At 40.9% G+C, this 23,485-nt stretch overlaps 1 protein-coding gene across 1 annotated transcript in view; it reads left to right on the top strand.

The window, feature by feature from the left end:
* The first annotated feature begins 9,575 nt into the window (after window positions 1-9,575).
* LOC119500684 (potassium voltage-gated channel subfamily H member 7-like) overlaps window positions 9,576-23,485 on the top strand; it is a 62,524-nt gene continuing 48,614 nt past the window's right edge. The window contains exons 1-3 of the mRNA XM_037790532.1: window positions 9,576-9,872; window positions 10,316-10,502; window positions 23,249-23,400. The gene's annotated coding sequence lies outside the window, so the exon portion shown is untranslated. The remainder of the gene's footprint in view (window positions 9,873-10,315; window positions 10,503-23,248; window positions 23,401-23,485) is intronic.

The raw sequence follows: 23,485 nt of genomic DNA, 5'->3' as shown, positions 1-23,485 counted from the left end.
TGCGAGGCACCGGGGGGCTCGAGGAACTGACTGGGCTGGCTTGGCTGGCTGGGCCAGAGGCATTGAGCTGGGGGAGGCCTGATCTCAATAATCCCTTTGCCCCCAAGAGGCTGTCACAGCACTCACACTGCTGGAAGCTAGAATGGAAATGGACCGAGGGCTTTCTGAGGCTTTTACCTGCTAGGAGAGCTCATCGTTGAGAGACAGAGACGCACTGGGAACTCACCGAGGTTCAAACACAGAGACAAGTTCTTTTTATAAAAACTGAACCTTTGATTTGACACGCAGTGCTGCAAAACATCACTTTCTTCATATTAAGGTGCTCCCATCAAATGTCATATACAAATCTATTAACAGACCTCCTGCATCTTCATTCAAATCAGTAGTATTTTACACCCCTATACATTATTACCCCTCATGAGATCTGAGACCCCTTTACTTAAAAGATGGAGAGAAAAAGAGCAATAACCCTGTCGCAATTCTTCTCCGCAACCATTCTCTGCTTTCATTAATGTACAATTTCTTCTTGAAATTCCCTAGACCATGGCATAATCTATTGGCCTGGGTGGAGGATATATGATGTAGAATCACCTTGTTGTACAACTTAAAGTGAGCCGTCCCATATGAATATGGCCACAGTCAAAACCATTGGCCTAATTAGACCGACATGCCTCCGAATGTGAGGGGAAACTTAGTGCAAATGGATAAAGGTCTTTCAGCACTCTGCCACTGGCTGTCTCAGTCCCTTAATGTATTACCACCTGCACCCGCAATCAGCGCAGGAACATTTAAATGACCGCGATTCAGAGGAGACCGAGCTCCAAACTGGTAGGAAACACACGAGAGGTGATTTAAGATATTGGCTGTAATGAAGCTGACCGTTGGCAGGTCTGCTCTGAATGTGATGGGGGAAATTAGGGGCGGGAACGGGTCATAGGCGTACGTATGCCGGGGGCACGGCAAGCAAAATGAAATGCAGAGCAGAAGTCTCCAGTCCAACGTGCTGTTTACTCCGTGTCAGGTAAACATCAACCGCGGAGAGCTTTGGGTGTCTGTAAAGATGATATAATCAATGTTTTGTGTTTGTTTTCCAGCAGCTAGAGTATATTGTGGTGTTCCCTTCTTATCACCTCTGACTGCTCTCTTCCCCAACATCAGCCCTCCCCTTTATAGACTCCAACACAGAAACAAACAGCCTCCCTTGAGGTTGAAAACAACACATTTTCCTCAACCGAAGGAATATATATTTCTCTATATATTTCTTAATAATAAATTACACACAACAAACACGGGGTAGAATAATGAAAAGTGTTAGTTTATGATGTGTAAAGGTGGAACGCTTTGACAAGAAGTAATGGAAAAAGGACAGCCTATGGAGGTAGAACATGAGGAGATGGGAGACAGGCAACATCTGGGTACGGCTCCTCAGACTGATGGCTGCTAACTGATCCCTGTGATTGTGATTGACAGGCACTGACCACCACTCTACTGGCCCGGGCTTCTCCACACTGCTGAGCACAGCAGGTAGTGTGAAGGCTCGCTGAGATTCCCAATAAAATGGACATTACAGGGAAAAACAACAGCCGGCCTTGCAGAGGTGAATGTTGGGCACGTAGCACTCCTCCATCACACAATGTACCAGGGTTCACTGACTCTGCACTGTTTCAGGATTGCAGAGTATAGAGCCACACTCAGGCAAACATCTTATTGAAAAAGCTATAAAATGACCAGTGGTTCTCTCTTTGGTGGAACAAGAGCTCACCCAAACAGCAGAGAGAGGATCAGATAGTGTAGCGGTAGTGTGCAATGAGATAAATCTACATGGAATTAGGTTAAATAAAACAGAAAAGCCAACTTGCTTTCAATTTCTTTTGACAGGTGCAGCAGTTAAAAGCATGCTTTAAATAAGTGTTTGGTGTTTGTCCTTGAAAATTGTCGAGCAATATTCATGTGGTTTCCAAAAATGAAAGTATATGTATAATGTAGGTTACGTAAGTGTCGTCTTTATCCGGTAAATATTCCCACGAGCAATGAAAATAAAGGCTCCAAGCCATTTACATCCCTAATTTTCACATCCATTTAAGAGATGAATGCTTTGATACCATTGCAGTGTTTATCTGCGGTCTCCGGGGATTCATTAAAGTGAGCACTCCTTTCAAAATATAATCTATTGCTTAATTAAACTTCCCAAATATGAAATTTGAACCCACATATCTGGAGAGAAGTTACCGCTTTGTTGTTCCCTCATTTGCACAATATTTTAATGAACGAGTTGTTAAGATATATGGCCATTTGCATGTAAATAAAGCTTTTCCTCAAGCACTTAACAGTTTTGATTTGGATTATGTGTTGTTTTTTTTTTATTATTGTGCTGGACGAACCTCCCAAGAATAAGAAATTGAAGCCCGCTGACTGCTTAGTAAATTTCACAGCTTCTAGCTCTGAAGCACATCATTACAATGTGTGAAATTTTAATCAGAGATGTTGTGAAGAAACAGCGACCGGTCGACGAACATAATTAATGTCCTCTGTCATAGAGATTATGATGGCAAATTTGAATGTGTAAGTGTTTTAAAGAGCAAGGGGAAATGCATTAACTAAATTACATAGCATGACGTGAATGAGCCATCATGCTTTTCTGTCAGCTTATGTATGCACAGATATCCTTTATTATATAGGATGCCATTACTTCCCTTTTAATTGAACAGCGTTTTGTTTGGCGCGGGCCTACTGAACTTTGCGTCAGCCATGCATAAATTATATGCATGGCTTCCTCATATGTGACACAATCAAAGCAGATTTGCAGAGAGCAAGATGCAACACATGACTTGGTGTATATTGAATAAACAGATAAAACTAAAAGAAAACCATTTTATATACTCAAATTAATTTGAAATAAATGCATCCTGAGTGTTTACGGGGGGGAATTATGATGATAACTGATCTACAAAATGTGTTTATAAAATATTTGATTGCCATATTAAGCCACAGCTTTATTGTAAGAGTTGCTGTTGCCAGGACAATTTGTTTTATAATGCTCACTTGCTCATTAAAATGCAAATTGTGCATATGCTTTCATTTTCCAGTACAATAATCCAGACTCAGACTGTTTATCCAATCATCAACTTCACTATAAAGACAAGCCGGGGTTTATACAGGGCGCTGCTGCTGCTAAGACCAGCCATATGCACAGACACATGCACCCACTTGCCCTTGCACACACACACACATATGCCACAGTCAGTATTACCATGCCACACACTCACACACACATAGATTAATATAGTTTGAAGATCAGGCCAAAAGTACTCAAAGTACTTCAAAACTATACTTGACTGAAGCACAATTCAGGACTCATTGTCAAGGACCAAGTTAATGCAAAGTTAGGAATATTTCTGTATACCAGGAATCCTGTGAAATCAAATAAATCCTTTAAAATAGAGGTTATGCATTTGAAGAGTCACAGGAATTCAATGCAAACTCTGGTCCCAATACATAATCACATGCAGAGAGATAATGCTGCTAAGTTATCCCAGTGGTCACATTGTGGTTGTCGTTAATGTGTCACTAATGTGTGTGTGAGAGAGAGAGAGAGAGAGAGATGCTGCAAGGGAAGACTGTACACCTGGCACCGTGCCCAACAGTTGCCAGGGCCGTACTCTCGTTTCTGTCACCGGCGTTTGTTTCACAAGCCTCCTAATCAATTGGAATGCAGCCCCTGAAATAGAACTTGGCACCCGACTCAACTCCTCTTTTGTGCCTGCTGGTCAATGCTCAGAGAATACCACCCGTCACCCGTGTCACTTTCCAATTCCCCCCCTGTAGCAGGGTAAGCGGGGAGGACATTAAACAAATTTTACATTATTGGCCTGCCAGCTTGTAAGAGGAGGATTCCTACTGTACAATAATTTACTCTGGAGTTGTTTGCGGCGGGTGTTCTGCCAGGTGTGTGTCCTTTTGTGTTCACTTGACAAGCAGTGTTAATGAAATCAGAGCTGATGGCAGGGAGAATAAAGAGGAGCGGTTAGGTTGGTTAGTGAACACTCTCGGTGAGGAGAACTGCATTCATTCTAATTTCCTGAAGACAGCACTGAGTGGGATCAACACCCAAGTACACTGTCATTAGTCCATTTGATACACTGTCAGGCGCTGGGATGTAAATTGCTGATTTCTCTCACAATGGATAAACAGTGGATAAACAACCCCCAGCAGGAAACCTGAAGACTGATAGGCCATCGCGTCAGCCTCTGCAGGTTGCCATGTGTTCCCCAACTAATCAAGGGCAGCATGCTTCTCGCTGTGTCCGTCTTGGCCCGCCAACGGCTTCATCGGCGCCTGGGTTAAACAGGAATAAAAACACATTAGCGTCATGTTAGACTGATAGAGAGAAGTGCCTGGATTGGCGCTCCACAATTGTAAAAGTCTGACTGCGTATTGATTTGTGCTACATAAATCTTGTTTTCTGTCTGCGCTGGTGAATCAGTCGTGACCCCCGGGGTTAACAAACATTGTCGAGGCTTTCAGCTGGTGTGTGAGCCAACAACGCCCATGCATTGCAATAGCCGTGCCCCATCTTGTCATTTCTCAGCCCGCCTGGCTTTACTAATTGCTGGCAATCAACAGACAATATGATGGGGCTGAAAGAGGTGGTGGGTTTCTTGCGGGGTTTTTGGCTCTAACAAGGAGGTTTTTGAGGCTCCTGCAGCCAAAAACTATCAACAATGGATGTGAATTGGTCAGCAGGAGTCTGTGAGTTACAACCTGGATTAATTGGCATAAGGGGATCCAGCATGGCTAGCGCCAGATCACATTAAGCTGATGAGATTTGACTCAGTAAACTTTCACAAAGGCAAATCCCTCGTTACAGTGGCTGAATGACACTATAGCATAGAAACTTACCTTTTTTATCTGTAAATCCACCACTGAAAACACACTCAAATACAGTATTATATCTGCTGCTGCACAATATACATTTACTGGGGAAACTTTCACATAACAGTGTGTCTTTTACAAATGTAGTTTGAGACGAGCTGAAGGTACACAATATGTAGGTTGAGCAACATAATGACCACAATATTTTGCAGGTCCCCTATGGCCACTTTTTGTTTTAATAAGCCACGGAGACATCAGGTGGTAAATTGTTTAATCTTTCAGTAGTATATGAAATCCATTTGTTTGTGGGCTTGGAAGATTACCATTGAGAAAGTAATTACATTATAACAGGTGCCATCATCATCATTTATCTTTCTGACATTTAAAGACTCACTAAATGCCAGACTGTTCCTCCGAGACAGGAGCTTGATCCTATGTGATGTTCAAACACTTTTAATTACAGGATCTTTAAATTCTAATAGTGTCCATCTGCAAACTCCAACAACATAACAGAAGCTTAGAGAAAAAGCATGCATAACCTTGGGTCTTGACAAAAGAATTCATATGCTGTAAATCTGAAATGTTTAGGTCCATTTTTATTTGAGCAATCTGCCTGAACAAGTGATCAAGTTAATCCCACAATATTGGACACAGATGGATCCTGTTGCAAGTGCTTTAGAAGCCATAAATGTTCATGAGTACAATCGGCTAACATTAATCAGCTCGCCTGCTGAGAGGGAGGTCTGCGTGTGTGTTTGTGTTTGTGTGTGTGTGTGTCGGTGGATAGGGAGGGAGAATGGGAGAAAGTTAAAGAGAGAGAGGATAACAGAATTAAACAGCTAGATATAGAAAAGGGGGATGGCGTGTCTCTGGAGGCCTCCACACCAGTGCTCACCCTGCTGCCAGGCACGCTACACACACCAGAGACCTTATTTACCCAGCAGCCCCGAAGAGGCCTGGGCCCCAGATCTTATTTACTCAGAGCCTAGGCAACCATCAGGTGCTGAGGGGATCTGGCCAGCAGCAAAAGCAAATACCCCAGATCAAAACCAACCATGGAGGAAGAAAGGGGCGCTCAGCCAAAGTCCTGGTCAAGCACTAATGTTTACTCTTTGGTTTGAAGGGCTATGGATGGACTCCATTTGAAGAACTCCAAATTGACACCCCCACCCTGCACCCCTTATATATAAAAAAAAAAGAAAAAGGAAAATCTGATGGCTACCACTGTCTCATATCCATATGTCTAGAGTACCTGCGGTAATGTGGGCTTCTCTCGTCTTTTAAACCAGCACTGCCACCGGTCTTCAGGATCAGACATGGTGTCGGGGGAAAGAGAGATGAAGACGGAAAAAAAGCCCAGCTAATGACTAGCTCTTATGCATCAGTGCACTTACTAATGAGCTTCCAGGGAGAGGCTGGCAGAGCCAGAGCGAAGGCTGAGCCGGGATGTGAGAGGCCTGGGCCATCACTTCCCCGCTGTGATCCCTGCCTTCCCCCTCACAAGGAGCCCCGGCTCCCAGCCACTAATGAGTGTTAGAGGGAGAGTCCAAGCTCGCGTCCACCTGCCAGCCTTCAGAGCCCAGCCTGCTGCAAGACAGTAGGGGTCAGACGCATTCCTGAGCTCTTAATAATTTACATCATATTGATTTCCTCACTGTTAGACACTCTCACCTGCATGGGCTCTCACTCCCACTTTCTCTCGCTGCTTCTCTCTCCCTGAAATAAGCACATTCCACCAGAGAGAGGAGTCAGAATGATACAAAAGCATGTAACTTTGCCCTGGCTCCAAACCAGTTAAATACAACATTCAATTTAATAGATTGTGGACAATGTCTGTGTCAGCGGGGACAGTGTGTATGTCAACTACTGGAGCATGGGCCTTGAAAATGTAAGACTCCTATTGCACTTATTGCTACAGAGTAGGTCTGCTGCAGATAAAACATTTTGCACAAATACATCTTTAACTTTCTTGGACATGCTAAAAACAAATGATACCAATTATCCCTCATTTGTATGCTGCACCTTACCACGTTTCACTTTAACAGACTTCTGCACAAAGAAGTTATCAAACCTAAAAAAGAGGGAGCCAAATCAAAAGGTACAAAAAATGCAAGAATGGAAATAAATTATGCAGTTTGCATTCTGCTTAACCTCTAATCAGACTCAGAGAAGAGGACATTAGTATTCTCCCTTTGTCAATATGATGATCTGTATACTCAATCCTTTAAATATTCATCAGCTCAGAACATAGAGTTCTCCTTACTCTGATTCATAATTCAAATGATATGAATGTTACATAGGTATGGCACCAATTCCCCTCCTCACAAGCACAACTTTCTATCATCAGTGCCACACTTAAGAATGACTTTTAACACCGGCCACCTTTCTTCATTGGAGAGGCAACTTCAAAGTCTACTCACTCTGCTCCCTAACACAGATTTTTCACTAAGAATCTACCCAACTAGGAGGGATTTACATGACATTGACACAATTATTCACCAATCTTTAGCCGTATTTAAAAATGCCTGCAGTTGAAGTTGATAATTATCTGTTATTCTTTCTATCTATCTATCTATCTATCTGTCTGTTTATCTATCCATCTATCTAGCTATCTATCTATCGCCTGTGTCTTCGTCTGCACATCTTTTTTCAGGTTATGTCTCTGGCTGTCTCTGTAGTTCTCACCCTGCCTCTGGCGAGCCTAGACAGGCTTATAACCTTCCTCTGTTAATTCCCAGTGCGGTAATCCAACACACACTGCGCCACAGGTTTGGTCCCTCCAGTCAGGTCACTTTGTGAGCATCAGTCTGAAGCTACCCAGTATAATACAGTAACCTCAAGTGTCAAGTTACAGTAGAAATGCTTGTTTGCATGCATGTATCATGGTCCATAGCCTCTTTCATGTGTAAGTATTGAAACCTGGTGCAAATGTTGTGAAAGTGTTTGTAGGTTATAATGAAAATGCAATTATTGTAAGTGACCTCATCTTTGAAATATATTGTTTATTTTCAGTTTGGAAATTTTCCGATTCATATAGACCAACAAGCGATGGAGAATGTCATAAGTCAAGCATTTTATTCTAACTACAATAAAAGAAATAAAACAGGTTGACCAGTTGTAATATCTAACTTCTTAGTTATATCTTGGTCAACACTGCCCTCTCCTGTTTACATCCAACACAGCTTCGACTCAAATTGACATGACTCACTGCAGCCCTGTTATGTGCACTGTCCCTTGGTCTTACATACACATGCAGTTCAGTATACACAGAAACACACAGAGGTTATTAGCTTATTCATTGCAATAAACCAGTAATATGATATACAATTTGTAGCATTTGTGTGTATGATCCATGTTACAGTAACTTACTTGTCTTCTTTATTTTCTATAAAGCACTTTCTGTGATTTTTTTTTTCCTAATGGCACATGACGGTTGACTTCAGATGGCATGGGAGCTATTTATGTACATCAAAGTTTGTGTATTTAGTGCGTGTGCCATGACTTCTCAACATTATCTGTTAAGAAAACACAACCGGTAACAACATTGTTTAAAGACCATGTATGTTAACCTTTTTGCCCCACAAATTGAAATGTTATATAAAGAAAAAAAAAAACATATGACACCATAACCCTTAATCTACTTTTGCTAGAGAGTGGTTCTGTGAAAAATCAAGTTTCATTCCAAACAACACCAGACCAAAGATGTTTACAATATGAGTTGGTTGAACATTGGCTTTAAAGTGAACCAATTATGACCAGGATTTACCCCGAGTTGAACCAGTAAAGTCAAAGAGTGGGCCAACTAAAGGTCAACATAGTCAGGTCAGTAACTTTACTGTAAACTAAATAAATGAATAAAGGTTACACATATGTAACATGTAACATACATGTTCCATATTCGACATGTCGAACACTTCGATCCTCTAATCTCGATCTTTTTATCCATCCCTCGCTCAAACTACAAAACAAAAGGTGATCGGGACTTTTCTGTTTTAGCCCCAACCCTCTGGAATCACCTCCCCCAATCTATTAGAGCTACTGAATCTCTGGACTGTTTTAAGTGGCTTCTAAAAAAAACATCTCTATAGGCAAGCCTTTCTATAGGCCTCATCCACATGTGTGTTTGTCTGTTTTTGTCTGATCTGTTTCTCATTGTTTCTGTGTTTCATATTGTAATTTTTCCTTGTTTTTATCATTGTTTGATGGTTCATTTGTGTGTGAAGCACTTTGTAACGGTGTGTTTTAAAAGGTGCTATACAAATAAAGCTTTACTTACTTACTTACTTACTTACATAATAACTCTATTTCCATTAGCAGGCACAGCACTAGAACTGTCTCTAACGTTACATGCTTGTGCTCACACAGAAGATTAAGATTGTTATGTGTTACTTCATACAATAAACTAATTAAACTAAATGTTAAGTGTATTTGTGCCATAATAGACTGTATCTGTGCCATAATAGACTGTATCTGTGCCATTATGAAAGAGGCCAACAGAGGGCGTTCAGAGCTTAGTTACGTCAGTGCGCGTCGCTCTCGCGGTATCACGGCACAGTTCACGTTCGAGAGCGAGAACAGAGCTGATGCACGCTGAAGTGAACGCTGGAAGATGAAGCGTGCAGCTGACTGCTGTCATGAATATGTGTTGCACAGGTAAGTTAAGATTAGTTTAGCAATTCACAGGCTAGTTAAAGTGCTAACGCCTACCACTAACTGTCATTTAGTGAAACCCAGTAAAATATTAAGTGTATGTAGACCAACCTCAGCAGCTCATTGTGTTATTTTATAGTTTTTACTGTGAACTATAAGCTGTTTTATGCCACTGCGACTCTGACAAGCCTGTAGATAATTAGTCAGGAAGGCTGTAAAGCTTTAGGTTTAGTAAGCCGGTGTTATGTGTAGTATTGTTTCCTGTCCATATGTGTGTCCGCCTACCTAAACCTGAACCAACCCTAGCCCTACCGAGGGGGGAACAGACTTCAACATAACACCTGTTACAGGTGAAAACTACACTATCTTAATTAACCCATTAAATGCAATTAAAGGGGCAATATGTGCAGCAGAGCAGTTATTGACAAATGTGTGGAGAATACAGACTTTTAATCACGCAGGTGTGTTAATTGTGTTTTTGTAAAGATCATTTTTACTAGTTTGGGTGCACATATAAATATGTTCTGTTACTGCACATAAATGTATGTTGACAATATGAAATGCAACATTTTTTATGCTATTTTATAATCAAATATGTCAGGGATAGATACAGAACCAGTTAAATCAATCTCAGAAAAGAGACAGACTTTACCTTTCCATGTCTAAAGAATGGGCTAACATGATTAGCACTTGATATGCAGGAAGTGTTTTGATTTACCCACGATGGGGTGCAAGTCTCTTGGGGTGCTTTTCATGATGCTAACTTATGCTTCCTCTCTCCTCCCATGACCAGGAAATCGTTCCCCCTCCGCCATCATTGAGGATTTTCCAATCCCTTAAATGCACCTCGAGGAGACGAGCAGACTTCTGGAGGAGCTGAGAGCGAGGAAACAACAGTGTATCCTTTGCCATACACGACGTGAAAAAGGTGTGACACACATAGCTGAAAAAAACTCAAACCACGGCAGGACTCTATAAATGTAACTATTCCTTTTGTATTCATAAGTTGTAGTTATTTAAGATGATCAAATGTGCGATCAAACTTTATGCATTTCACTGTTCTAACCGCATTCCTTAATGACATTTCACCTTGATATTACTTGTGTTTTCATCTGGAATGTAGACTACACCCAATTCAACTGCTATAACCATGACATGATGTTTACAAGTGCAAACAGCTGATGATGGCACATTATTATATCAATAACATTCTTTTTCTTGTTGTTATATAGATAGACAGGAGTGTGTTTGTGTATATATATATATATATATATATATAAGATATATCACTCAAACTCAATCATATATATACTGTATGTATAAATAATGTGACATTATTTATATATATATATATATATATACAGTATATATATATATATATTGTATGTATAAATAATATGACATTATGCCACTTTGTTAATTTAATTAATAGTAAATATTTAAGTTGTCATGAACACTAAAATACAGCGATGTAACAGCTGTGCCACACGTCATATTTAATTGATGTCGCTTTAAAATGATGGCTCCGAGGCAATGATGTCTCATTTGTTAAATGCCTGTGGCCTTGACGCCTCTTTCCTTACATCTCTTCCTCGCCTCCTCCGCTTGCATCTCCCGTGGGCGGGACTAAGACGTAAGGAGAAGAGACAAGGAAAGGAATCAAGGGGACACTTAAGCATAATGAAAAGCACCCTTATTTGATATTTTATCGCTATTTGCTTAAACCAAAAATTGTTCTGGTCCGTCATCTTGAAGGCCATCTCAAAGCTCTTATTTCTGCTCTGAGGAGTGAGGAGGAATCTCTGAGCTCAAATCTCGCTCAAATCTCTTTGCTCATTTGAAAACACAAAAGATTATAAAATACAGGTCCGAAAATGATTACCTCCTCCAGGAAAGAGGCATACAGCCAAGAACGCCTGGGGGTGAGTTAACTGTTTTATGTCTGTTTTGACAATGCTATTTTGCTGCATTGTATGATAATCAATGCAATGTCATGCTATCACCATTGTCCACGTACCTACTAAATGTGTGCTGTAATTATTATGTATGTCGCTTATTGTAAGTAATCACACTCAGGTTCTTCCCATCACTTTGCATGTGAGACTCTCATTAATCAAATGGCATATATGAGAATAAACCTTGCTAATAACATACTGGCTTTGAAAAAGAAAGTTCCACAGTTGAATATGATATGGCATTGTCACATTAACGAAAGATGCCTTTTTATTAATATTGAACAGAACTATCTTGTGTCTGGGATCATACCAGGGATGCAATAAGTTGACATGTTTTGTACTCCACAGGGAAATCATAAGGATGATGGGCCTGGAGGGACGCCTCACCTCAACACAGGTCTCAAGAAACGGGACAATTTAAAAAGGAAATATAAGGTGAAATATTGTATTTATTATGAGCTCAGTTCACTTCCATATAAAGCATTTGTGACTGTTGTTATTTTACAGAATGAATCACATGCTAGTGTTTTTAGTGTATCTATATGTCATTGATATGTCCCTTGTTTGATATCTTCCAGGAGCTAAAAAATCCCCCAACAGGGACAGATGAGGGGGGGGGGGGGGGGGGGGGGAGGCCACAGCAGCCACTTGGTCGTGGTTTTCCCTGATGCATGAGACCATCGGGAGGCGGCCCTCTATTGAGCCCCCAATCCTGACAGACTTGTGTCAGAGGAAACCATGAGCCTGTGGCTAACGTAGCCCCCAGTGATTGTAGCTCATCATCTTGCGGAGCTGGGGCCGCTACTTGTGGCCAGGCGTGTTAGCAGGAAGAGGATTCTGCACAGCCTGGCACAAGTAGCGGCACCACCACAGAGCCGGATAATGAACCATCCAAATCTGCCTCTCTCCCACCCAGAAAGAGACATGCCGCTAGGGGGGCGTTGATGGAGTTACTAAAAGAGGAGGTAAGAAAGGAGGAACAACACTTTCAGGCTTCGTAAGCCAACAAAAACATTTTTTTAGATCTTTTTGAAGAATTAGACATAAAACAATAATATCATTTGTATTTACTACTATAAATACTTTGTACTTTAATATAAAAAAGCAGTATTCATTTATTTTGTCATATGTCTGACTTTTTAAGTTCTGAAAAGTATGTAATTTACGTTATATTCATATGTCAGACTGTTTAAAAAATTAAATGTTGTGGAAAACAGTCTTGAATCAGTGTTCTTTGAATCTTGATGTCTGATCAAATGCCGCGTCCAACAGTGATTCTAATTACATTAATTGACAAATGTCTCTTCAAAAATTCCTTTTCCAGAGTAACGTTCCAAGGAGTGTGGCACAACTCAAACTTTTTTCTCTAAATAGTTCAAATTCTCAGCATTTCATAAATAATTACATTTATACACCATAGACCTCTTTCATATGATTTAGTAAATTTATAAGAACAAACTGTAAAAATAATACAAAGCAAAATAAATCATAAAAATGAAAATGCAAGCAGACAATTCAAAATAAACAAATAAATAACAGGTAAGTAGATACTGGGAACAAACTTCATCAATGATAACTTGTTTACAGCACAAAAAACATCACGTTCATTGATTTCCTTTAGAAGATAAGGGCACAACACAAGTCAAACTTGTGTAGACGGGAAGAGCTTTTTATTGAGGTAATCCTGGCCATGCGGTCCTAGGGGGGTCTTTATGCGGACATGGCAGCCATCATTGGCACTCACACACCTGGAGAACACTGGGCTGTTGGCCAGCTGTGCAAATGCTTGGCCAGCCTCATACAGTGCTCCAGTGGTGGGCAGTTTGATGACCTCCTGGCAAAGGGCTGTCATTTTCTCCACTCCAGTGTGCACCAGTCTGCAGACTGCAGACTTGGGAACATGGAAGGCCCGGGACACCACGCTGTAAGATAAGCCATGTGCCAACCAACCAGTAAATGGTGATTAATAAATGCACCTCATGTGACCAGCCTTGGGTGTTCTTTGATGGCAGAATCCTCAAAAGGGCCTCCGTGGACTGTCGCCCCAGCCTGCAGTCAGCCATGAGGTCCTTCTGACCATCAAAGAACACAGCAAGGATTGGCACATTGGGATTGAGCTGTGCATTTAGTGGTTCAGTGTCCAACTCCATCTACAAAATAAAGGAAGCTGTTACTTCCCACACCTAGTGCTGCAAAACTCTGATTAGAACTAATCTTACTTTAAATTAATCTTGTTGGTGCAACCAGTCATAAAGCATTAGACTTGTGATGCTTACCTCTAGTAAACACAGGATAGCATGCTGCAGTTTTGCTCTACTACACCTTGAACTCTCCTGCTCTTGCTGGAGCATGTCATACGGCAATTGCACAAACCACTGAGTTTAGAGACATCATCTTATTCTTATAGAGATTAAATCGTTTGTCTATCCGATACTTACATGGGCACCTTCTTCTTTAATTAACTTCATGAATTACAGCTGGTAGTTTGTCAACACACCTAATTAGCCTAATTTCAGCTGCTGAATGGCAGTGATTGAATGTAATTGAATATAAAGGGTTCATTCGCGAAAACAGAAAACTGTTTTTATTTATTTTCCTAATTGTTTTTGTGTGCAATCCAGGGAGTATTGGGTTGTTTTGATATCCTTTTTTTCATAAATCATGTTTTTTTTTATTGCACGCTTAAACCTGCAGTAGGCAGAATGTTTTTGGCATCATTGGGCAAAAATTCCGTAATAACCTTTCAGCATATTGTAATTCAAGTGTTCCAAAAGATAACTAGACTTCTGCAGCTCCTCATGGCTCTGTTTTCAGGCTTTAAAAAATCTAGCCTGTTACAGGAGACTTTGGCCAATCACAGGTCATTTCAGAGAGAGAGCGCGTTCCTATTGGCTGTTCATTCACAGCTGTTAATCACTCGCAAACCCACCAACTTTCTCATTTTACAGCTAAACAGTACACTACAAGATGTTTCTGAAAACATTTTATGTGAGAAATAGGCATAACAGAATATTGATTCATATTTGATCAGCGCTGCCTAGTTTGAACGTTTGATCGGAGTTTGTGAGTGATTGACAGCTGCTCAGGGACGGCAGGCTCCAGTTCGGCTCTGATTGGTTGTTTTCTTCCGGTCTGTGAAATCTTGCAGATGCCATTAGGAGCACCGGAGGACACAGAGGCACATGATTTTTTTCAGATAATCTGTCTCATGCACTACTGTCATTATATAGTGACCGCTTTGTAAAAGTAACTTTTTTAATCATACGTGCTCCAATTCTACCCACTGCTGCTTTAAGGAAATATTAAACTGATGTTCATTTTAAGAATGGCTTTATCTGTTTTTGAAAATTAACTCTACATTTATAGACTTTATTTCAGTCTGCAATAAATGATAGAAATGTAAATACAAGTAAAACAGAGCTGGCAGGAGGAGGGGGCTATTTGCTTAATCTCTCTCCGCATGGTTTCCTTGCGTCTCCCTGGTAGGAGGGACTAAGACGTAAGGAAAAGACGCAAGTGAGGGAAACGTGGATGCAATTTAAGAGACTTGGGATGCACCCATAGTGTTCTACTAAAACAGCCATTTAGGGGATGGATGTTTTAGCTCCTGTATTTTGAATTTTTTCTACACCTTAGATTTACAAGTAGCAGTGTCTCTTCCTCTCTTATCATTAAGGTAGTCGGGCGTCTTTATTTTCAGTGTTGTTAATAGTATGTGTTCATCAGCTGACAAAACTTCAAGATGCAGACATGATGACACTGCACTGTCTGATTGTGGGTATAATGGATCCAGATCTGCTGACAGGTTAGCTTTTTGAAGCCTGTGGTCTCTGAATAGACTCTAACAATAGAGGCCCAGTTCAATTAATCACAGCAGGCGCAGAAACAGACAGCAAAAAAAAAAGTGCATGAAGTGCTGTTTTTTTCATAATGTACAGAATGAGATGCAGTGCTGCACCGACTGAGAATCACTGTTTGATATTATATCAGGCTGGGTGTTTCCTTAAGTCATTGTTTACTAGAATGGGATTACACAAGGACAATGTGTACTCTGCCAGCTTTTACATGGAGATCACATGCTTGTGTCATGTGCTGTGGGTGGTTTAAACAAGGCCACAGATCAGGATAGGAGACGTCATCTAAAAACCTTACATGCAACTTGTGGTAGCAACCACACGATGTCAGCACAGAGCCATTTATTCCTGCAAAGACCTCAACTCTACATTTTCTTTTTTCAGTTTTACAGACATTATTTGTAACCACCAAAACATATTAAAGATTCACTCCAAGCATCAAGATCTAAGTTGCATTAATGTTTCAGTGAACTGGTGCAGTAGTTACTAGTGAAGTGTAACTACATGTAGTAATGTCAACAAATACATTTTATATTAACTAAAGAAGTTCAATTTGTCACTACATAATTGTATTTTAGCTCGTCCCAAGTCATTTCTTGGGTGTCACTGCAGCAAAGCTCTTTGTCTAGCTGTTTGTGGTGGGTATTTCCTGTGTCCCCCACTGAGAAAGATGCCCCAAATAACCATGACCTTGTAGGACCAGGACAATTACTCACCAGCCCGCCCGCATGTGTAACTTGCAGGCTCCTTATATATACATATACACATCCACTCAAAGACCTGTTCCATTTAGAGTGGTTATAATTAAACTTAGTGCTGGCCTGTGCATGCGCGAATATTTCTGTGATTTTGCAGATATAGACACTTCCCCCCCCTACCTATGTATAAGACCAAGTATTGTTTTGAATTGGTGCCACAGAGATGCTACAGCACACAAATCAGTTTGGAACACAAACCCTGATACAAAAAACATTGCCATGTAATACAATTCCATATAATTGCGATGCGGTAAATTCGGACTGCTGTTATCCATTTTAAACGCTAACGGTCAGTCCTACGTATTGCTCCTTTAATATTATTGTGGCCCGTCCACTCCTCCGGTATGGCTGCTAGTAGTTAGCGCACTTTTCACAATTTGAGGGTTTCCTTCTAGACATGACCGTGTTAGCCTCTGGCCAGCAGCAGTAGGGATCACTTCACCGGCTGTGTGTCTCAAATACTCGCTGCCTTGATAACCGAGAGATTTGCCCTATGCTTTTCAGGTCGGTAGAATCTAACATTAACGTTATTTCTGTTGATCCGGATCGTTTTAAGACCTTACATGGCTGCTGAAGGTTTTGTTGTTATGCCAATTTGTTTCATACGTGGCAACGGGGTGTCGAAATGGGCAGTGGACGGGATCACAAAAACCAAAACAGACGTTCCGGACCGGAATGGAAATTTTAAAGCTGAACATGCTGGCCGTTGCATTGTTGTCAGAAAAGCCACTATTTCAACTTAGCATGTTTCCTTAATCTGTGATGACATATCATGGTCATTTTATGATTTACTACAGTAAATATATTACACATCGGTGCTTTAAATACAACACCACCTGCCAGAAATTGTATATTTGAAACAACACAACACAAAATTAGCTATTGTATTAGGTTGTATTGCATGCAGGTGCTCTTTTCATTACATTCAACTTAATGTATTATATAATGTATGCATTTAAAAGGGTGAAGTCTGTGAGTGACATGCGCCATGCTTGCCTTCTTCTAAGGTATACCGAGTTTACCCCCGAGTGCTTCAACATCAAAAATCAAACCTCTGTTTTATTTTTAGTCACAACAGATAATTGCATGTGCGTCACTGATATTAAAGGGGATGATAATGAAGATCAGAGAGAAGTACACTATAGCACGAGGGAATATTCATTAAAAAATGCTTAGGCAGGCGGTATTGCTGTATAAAAACAAACCTGTCTCCTTTGAGGAAATGAGCAAGATCCAAAAGGCTCAAGTCCTCTTTCTCAATCTTAATGATTCATGACAGTTACACAAGCATTTGCCAGTGTGTTGGCTACTATGTGTTGTGGAAATGCATGCATGTAGCTGTCCGTCTTAATGACAGTGGACTAGTTCTTTGATTATAAATATTATTTGAAGATTAATTTGTAAGTATTTCTCATAGATAGTCGGTGCAGTGCTGTGTAGAGTGTTTGTGCGATGCATGGTGATATCTGTGTTAGTTAGTTTGTTTGGATGTGGAGAAGGACTTCTTTTTATTGGCTGCCCTCCAGAGAGACAAAGCTGTGGAGTCAGACTACTGAGTGAGAGTCCCTCATGTGAGCGGTGCCAATAAGCAGACAGGGAGCGCTGCCTACAGTATAAACATAATACACACCCTCAAACTACTGTTATCAAGTGACATGAAGGGTGACCAGACAGATTTAAAGCTCTATCAATCACATTCATACGGTTTATTCCATGTTAGCCAGCTCAACCTGTTGCTTATAATACCAGTCAGAGCCAAGTGTATTTTATATTATTCATTTAATTCACAAGCAGGGTTTAGCTATGATGAGGAAAACAATACCATAGAACAATTGTATGAAAAGTAGCTCACTTTGCCAGAGGGCGACAGGCAGTGGCACATCTACTGGGGCACACCAGTTTCCATGGTAACCTCTGATCACAGAGGGGATAACTGAAATGAGGTAATCACTCCATTGATCCCTGCCAGCAGATTGACAACAGTTTTAACAAACTGCTCCTAAAACTAGCGACAAAAGCTGGAGATTTCTCATATTATGTTGATGACATTTGTTTTTTACAATCACCCAAAAGAAATCTTGAGAGGATGCTGTCACAGTGTCCTTCGGGGATATACTGCTATAGATGACATGACATATTTGGAGTGATGGGGTTCATTTTCTGATCACAGACACATCTCCAATTAATCTACACACAGCAGGAAACGGTGAGAAGGTTTAGAGCCGTAGAGACGTCTCCATACTTTGTAATCTGTCAAGTTTATGAGTGGATCTGACTCACCATCTGCTGCCAACACAAATGTTATTAATATCAATGTATTAATGCAGGTAATTAGTTAGCTTTTTTGGAAATATTTATGGCTTTAGACTCTTAGAGTTTCTCTCTAAAATATTTGTTTTTGCTGTAGCAGAAGACACACAACAGTTGCTGTTTATTTCCGCTTAAATGATTAATCTGCGGATCAGAAGGTCATCAGTGATTTGGAACGGCGTTCGTTTTGTCAGCGTCAGATTTTAATTGGCGACATTTTAATTATCCATAAAGGTAAATTATTAGTTAGTTGGGGGGAGAGTCCAGTGGCTGTGCCCTTTGCATGTCATCTGGCATTCCGCCGCCGCTGAATAAATGATGTGTAATGATGTTTAGCCGTAGCCTCGGAGAGCCATTTCCACCGGGGGAAAAAGGGTGATACTGCTGATGACCTCAGTGGGAAACGCCTACCAGTAGGAAAAGATGAAAGGCTTTAATGTCACCTCAAGTTGAGTTACATGCACCCTAATTATTTTAAAGTGTGAGTAATGGTTTAGGATGATTGATGGTAATGTCCGTTCTGATCCTAATTATCTTTTGCTCAGATAATCTGAGAGAAATGATCCTAAACTGTAACTAATATTTCCTATATGTTTATTCGCTTGAGGTTTCAACCCTACGTGCATTTAATCTGTAGATATAATTTCCCATCAGCAGGATTTGTGTAAGCTTCATGTATCAGGACTAATTCTCCTTCCGCTGCCAGTCGTGACAAACAACAATGGATGGCTGACCTATAGCACAGGAGATACCTGGCTTTGTGATGAATCAGCAGTCACCGCCTGGACAAAGGCAAATATCAAAGCGAGCCTCACATGCGGCAGTTCGCTGTCGGATGACTTTGTAGCCTATTTGTGGGTGGCAACATATGGTGTTTTGCCTAGAGACTGCAGCTGCATTCACACGGGGCCTAACACTATTTCCCCTCGCAGTGGTGACACAGGGGACAGATGCTGCAGTATTTCTGACCCTGCAAATTAACGGAAACGTGATGCGGGCTGGTTAAAAACCATCTTTGAGCCCAAGGCACCAGGGGGACATAACTGTTGAAGCTTTAATTAAGCGTTTTACAAGTAATTTTTTTGAATCCCTCTCTCAAAGCACATTTTGCACCCTTTGTGATAGGTCCAACAATTTCAGTAGTGCCTAAGGGACAAAGCGCTGACCTCTGGTAGATTAAATGATATTGTGAAGTCACATTACTAAGCCCATTTTTTTGCTCCATTTTTTTTTTTTTTTTTCTCATTGAGGGCAGATGGTGGAGAACGTGTGCAGTGGCATATGGGGTAAGGGCACAGCAGCAAAAGCAGCAATAGCACTCTAGTGTTTTGCACTAGTGGATTATTCTCCGAGACAGGGCCGTAATGGTTTATATGGACAATGAGTCCTGAGCCCTGTAACTGCGCTTCATGAGTGTACGTGTATGACCACAGTAGCACAGAGAGTAGAAGGGGCTGAGAGGGAGAAAACGAGAGACAGAGAGAGAGCTATACTGCCGTGAGACCTGGATTAGGCTCTGGACAGTGGATGCTGCTGTGGCTGCTGCTGTTTTTCAGATTGCTCTAAATTCTCAGAGATTATGTGGAATGAATGAACGAATGACCAAATGAATGAATGGCAGCGTGATTTTCAAAACAACCATACAGCATCAAGAAGGCGTTGTCCTTTGAAGCTTTACATTTTCCCGTGGAAAAAAACACATCCCTCGATTTTTTTAAGCATGTTATGTAATATGACACAAGGTTGATCTTCATCAGAAATTGTGCTTCCCCTTCCACATAGTAGAGCTCAACTGTTAAACGGGAATTTTCTGACATTCACTTTGTTGCTCAAACGATGGATGTTTTCTGGCACGTTGGTTTGAATCTTCACTAAAGCACCGTCCTCCCTTCTGGAATCACTCAAAACTGAAACTGTTGTAACCCGACAGGCCAATCACTAGTCCTGGAGCCACAGAGTGATGAATGTCATCTCATTCAGTCACTGACACCACCGCATGTTATTGATGGAAGATTTAATGCATTCATGCATCTTGTTTGAATTGAAGATAAAAAGGTCCGCCACCGTGCCATTAGAGTAAATGCTCTCTTAACATCAGCGTGTTAAAACCTGCGTGGTTTGGGGGGGGTTTACTCACTTAATTTCATTCCTCATAGTTGAGTGGAGTGCTGCTCATCAGCTGATCCCAACTTCTATCCTCTTTACTGTAAACTGCACACCTGTCATTTCAGATATAGTAAAGCTGCGTCTAAACATTACATCATACAGTAACAAACCACTCCAAATCCAGCACATGTGATAATTACTTAAAGAAATTGAAGAAGACAAAGAATTAAAGGTCAAATCAATACTCTCTTTGCTCTCTACTACTTTTGCTATTAAATATGTAAAAATAGCTCTGGCAGAAAAAAAGATCTCTATTTCAAGTGTAATTCACTGCATGATGTAGATGCATTGTGAGCTGAGCGAGCATGCTGGAGTAGTCGCACACTACAATGTGTCTTTACCCAAGGGCACACAGCTCTCCATGGGATATTGTTTCCCTTGTGTGCAGCTTTCAGTAAGAATCACCCCTCACCTACCCACCCATCGCTACCCTACCAGTCAGCATTTATGCCAGTATTAATCAAGCATGTTTTTAGAAGTGAGATGCACACAACAATGATATTTCTCACATTAGTCATAATACTGTAAGTAATAGTTTGGACTCCTGGTCCCACAATGGAGAAAATCAATCAATTGAATTTTCACCCTAAGATGCGAAACAAACAGAAAAACAAACAAGTCATGCTTTCCTAACCTAATTGTTAGTGAGTAATGGCCACCCTCCGAAAGGTTCAACTGTAGCTGTGTTGTGAGTAATGGATACAAGCTGCAAATTGGCTTAATACAACAGTGATTTAATAAAATACAGCAGAAAAAGCACTGTGTGGCCTGGGGAGCTCTGTGTTTCTGGGTACAGGAGGAAAAACACTCCCATGATAATATTGCATGTTACTTGCAAAAAAAAAAAGAAATGCTATCTAAGCTGGCTTTTAAAGTTTACCAGTGCAGTGCAAAACAAGAGAACAGATATCGCCACAAGCTTTTGCCCCAATCTTCTAAAATGTAGGCCAATAAAACTGAAGGAGAAAAATGAAATCCTGGAGTGTTTTTCACCCCAAGACACACACCTGCAGCGCCACACAAGCTCCCGGGGAGTACAGTATGAGGCAACAAAATATCACACCAGCCAGGGTTCATATTGAAGTATGGAACAATAGTGCCTTTTTTCATAATACATGATCCCTGCCAGGTAGATTAAAACACATCACACCTATTGGGTGGCAATTGGTTAAATACAAATAAATACACAAGTCATCTTCATATTCATGAAATATGCATGATCTCTGGACATGATCATGTTTGTATTGCATGTGCATCCATCCCATGTGTTCTCGCCGTCTCAATTGGCCAGATGGACGATGAGATCGAGCTGAAATACTGGGACAGATGTTTCAAGACTGCAAGTGAGCTTTTACATTATGAAATATATTTTCATTTTTTTCACCACCTGGCTGTTGGCTGTAATCTTCACGGATTAGTTTAACTTCTATTTCTCTGATTTACATGCGCCCATTCATGAAAATCAGTGTACATCATGGGAGTATTTCCCCATCTACCAGCTTTTCCTCCAGTTCCCAAAGGATATAGAGAGTGGTGCATGTACAGTACATGAACTGCAGGACCATGGACAGCGTCTCATTCAAACTCACCTCATGCTGACCTTATGGAAAGTTGGGTGGAAACCTGTGGGATCCCCATGTATGTTTACCTTCCATGTATTCTGGTGTAGTATGTATAAATAGATTCAGCCATTACTTATATAGGCACTTTTCGTAATTGATTCATCCAGTAGAATGGCTGAGTGGATGCCTAACAACCATTATTACAGGTAGAGTCACAATAACTTCCAGTCTCCTACATTCAACATTGTGCGTAGGACTTGCCTTGTGTAAGCAATATTTTCAATATTTGTAATATCGTTTAATTGAATCAAATGATTGCCTGTAATTTTAAAGAGTTGTTAGTCCTGCCAATGTCACTGAGAATCAACAGTCTGCAGCATGATGCAGCTTTCAGCTGATTGTTTTAGATGACCAGACTTTCTGGTTCAGGACCTGCGACTCTCATCAAGCCTCCATAAAAAACTGTAGGCAGCTGATTCCTGTACACAAGCTCAGAAACCTGAATTGATGCTCCTGTCCAGCACCAAAATTGGAAAGTGTTTACTCCTAAAGTGCTAACTTTGGACAAACAAGCCAAGCCAATGCAAGCTACTGTATATGTTTTTTCTCAGGAGTTGGTGGACCAATCCATAAAAATGATAAATGGGCTTGCATTTATATAGCACCATTCTAGCCTTCCGACAACTCAAAGCATTTTATACTACATGTCAGCATTCACAGACACATTCATACACTCATGGCAGAAGCTGCCATGCAAGGTGCCAACCTATTCATCGGGATCTAATCCAAATGCTCATTCACACACCGATGGCACAGCCCTCGGGAGCAATTTTGGGTTCAGTATCTTGCTCAAGGACACTTCGACATGTGGACTGGAGGACACGTGGATCGACCTGCCAACCTTCCGATTGGTGGACGATCCGCTCTACATCTGAGCCACAGCCACCCCATTACTAAATCACCAGTGAATATTGGCCCAAACAACAGATAAAATACCACTAAATACTGGATTTCATGTTTATTTAATTCACAGTGGTTCACACATCAGTAGGACAGATGCATATTGAACAGAGCCCTATAGTGTCACTAGATTTTCAACGACTGTTTTCTTTTCTACACAGTTTTAGAAAAAGAGGATTGGCACTGAAGGATTTCAGCCCACATATGCCAAATATGAATCATCAGGATTCCCATTATCACCTGAATGCACCATCCTCTTCAGCACCATGGACAGCAACTTTAAGGAGCTCCTGGCAGTCTGTGTGTTTTTCAGGTATTATGGCTGAACAGACCTCTGCTTGGGGTAAAGCCAGGTCAAGCTACGCTGACAACAGTATGGCATCATCGAAATACATGTA

Source organism: Sebastes umbrosus, chromosome 13 (genome assembly GCF_015220745.1).
Source record: "Sebastes umbrosus isolate fSebUmb1 chromosome 13, fSebUmb1.pri, whole genome shotgun sequence".
Lineage (NCBI taxonomy): Eukaryota > Metazoa > Chordata > Actinopteri > Perciformes > Sebastidae > Sebastes > Sebastes umbrosus.
The sequence above is the reverse complement of the archived record's forward strand: the minus strand, read 5'-3'. Positions and strand labels throughout refer to the sequence as shown.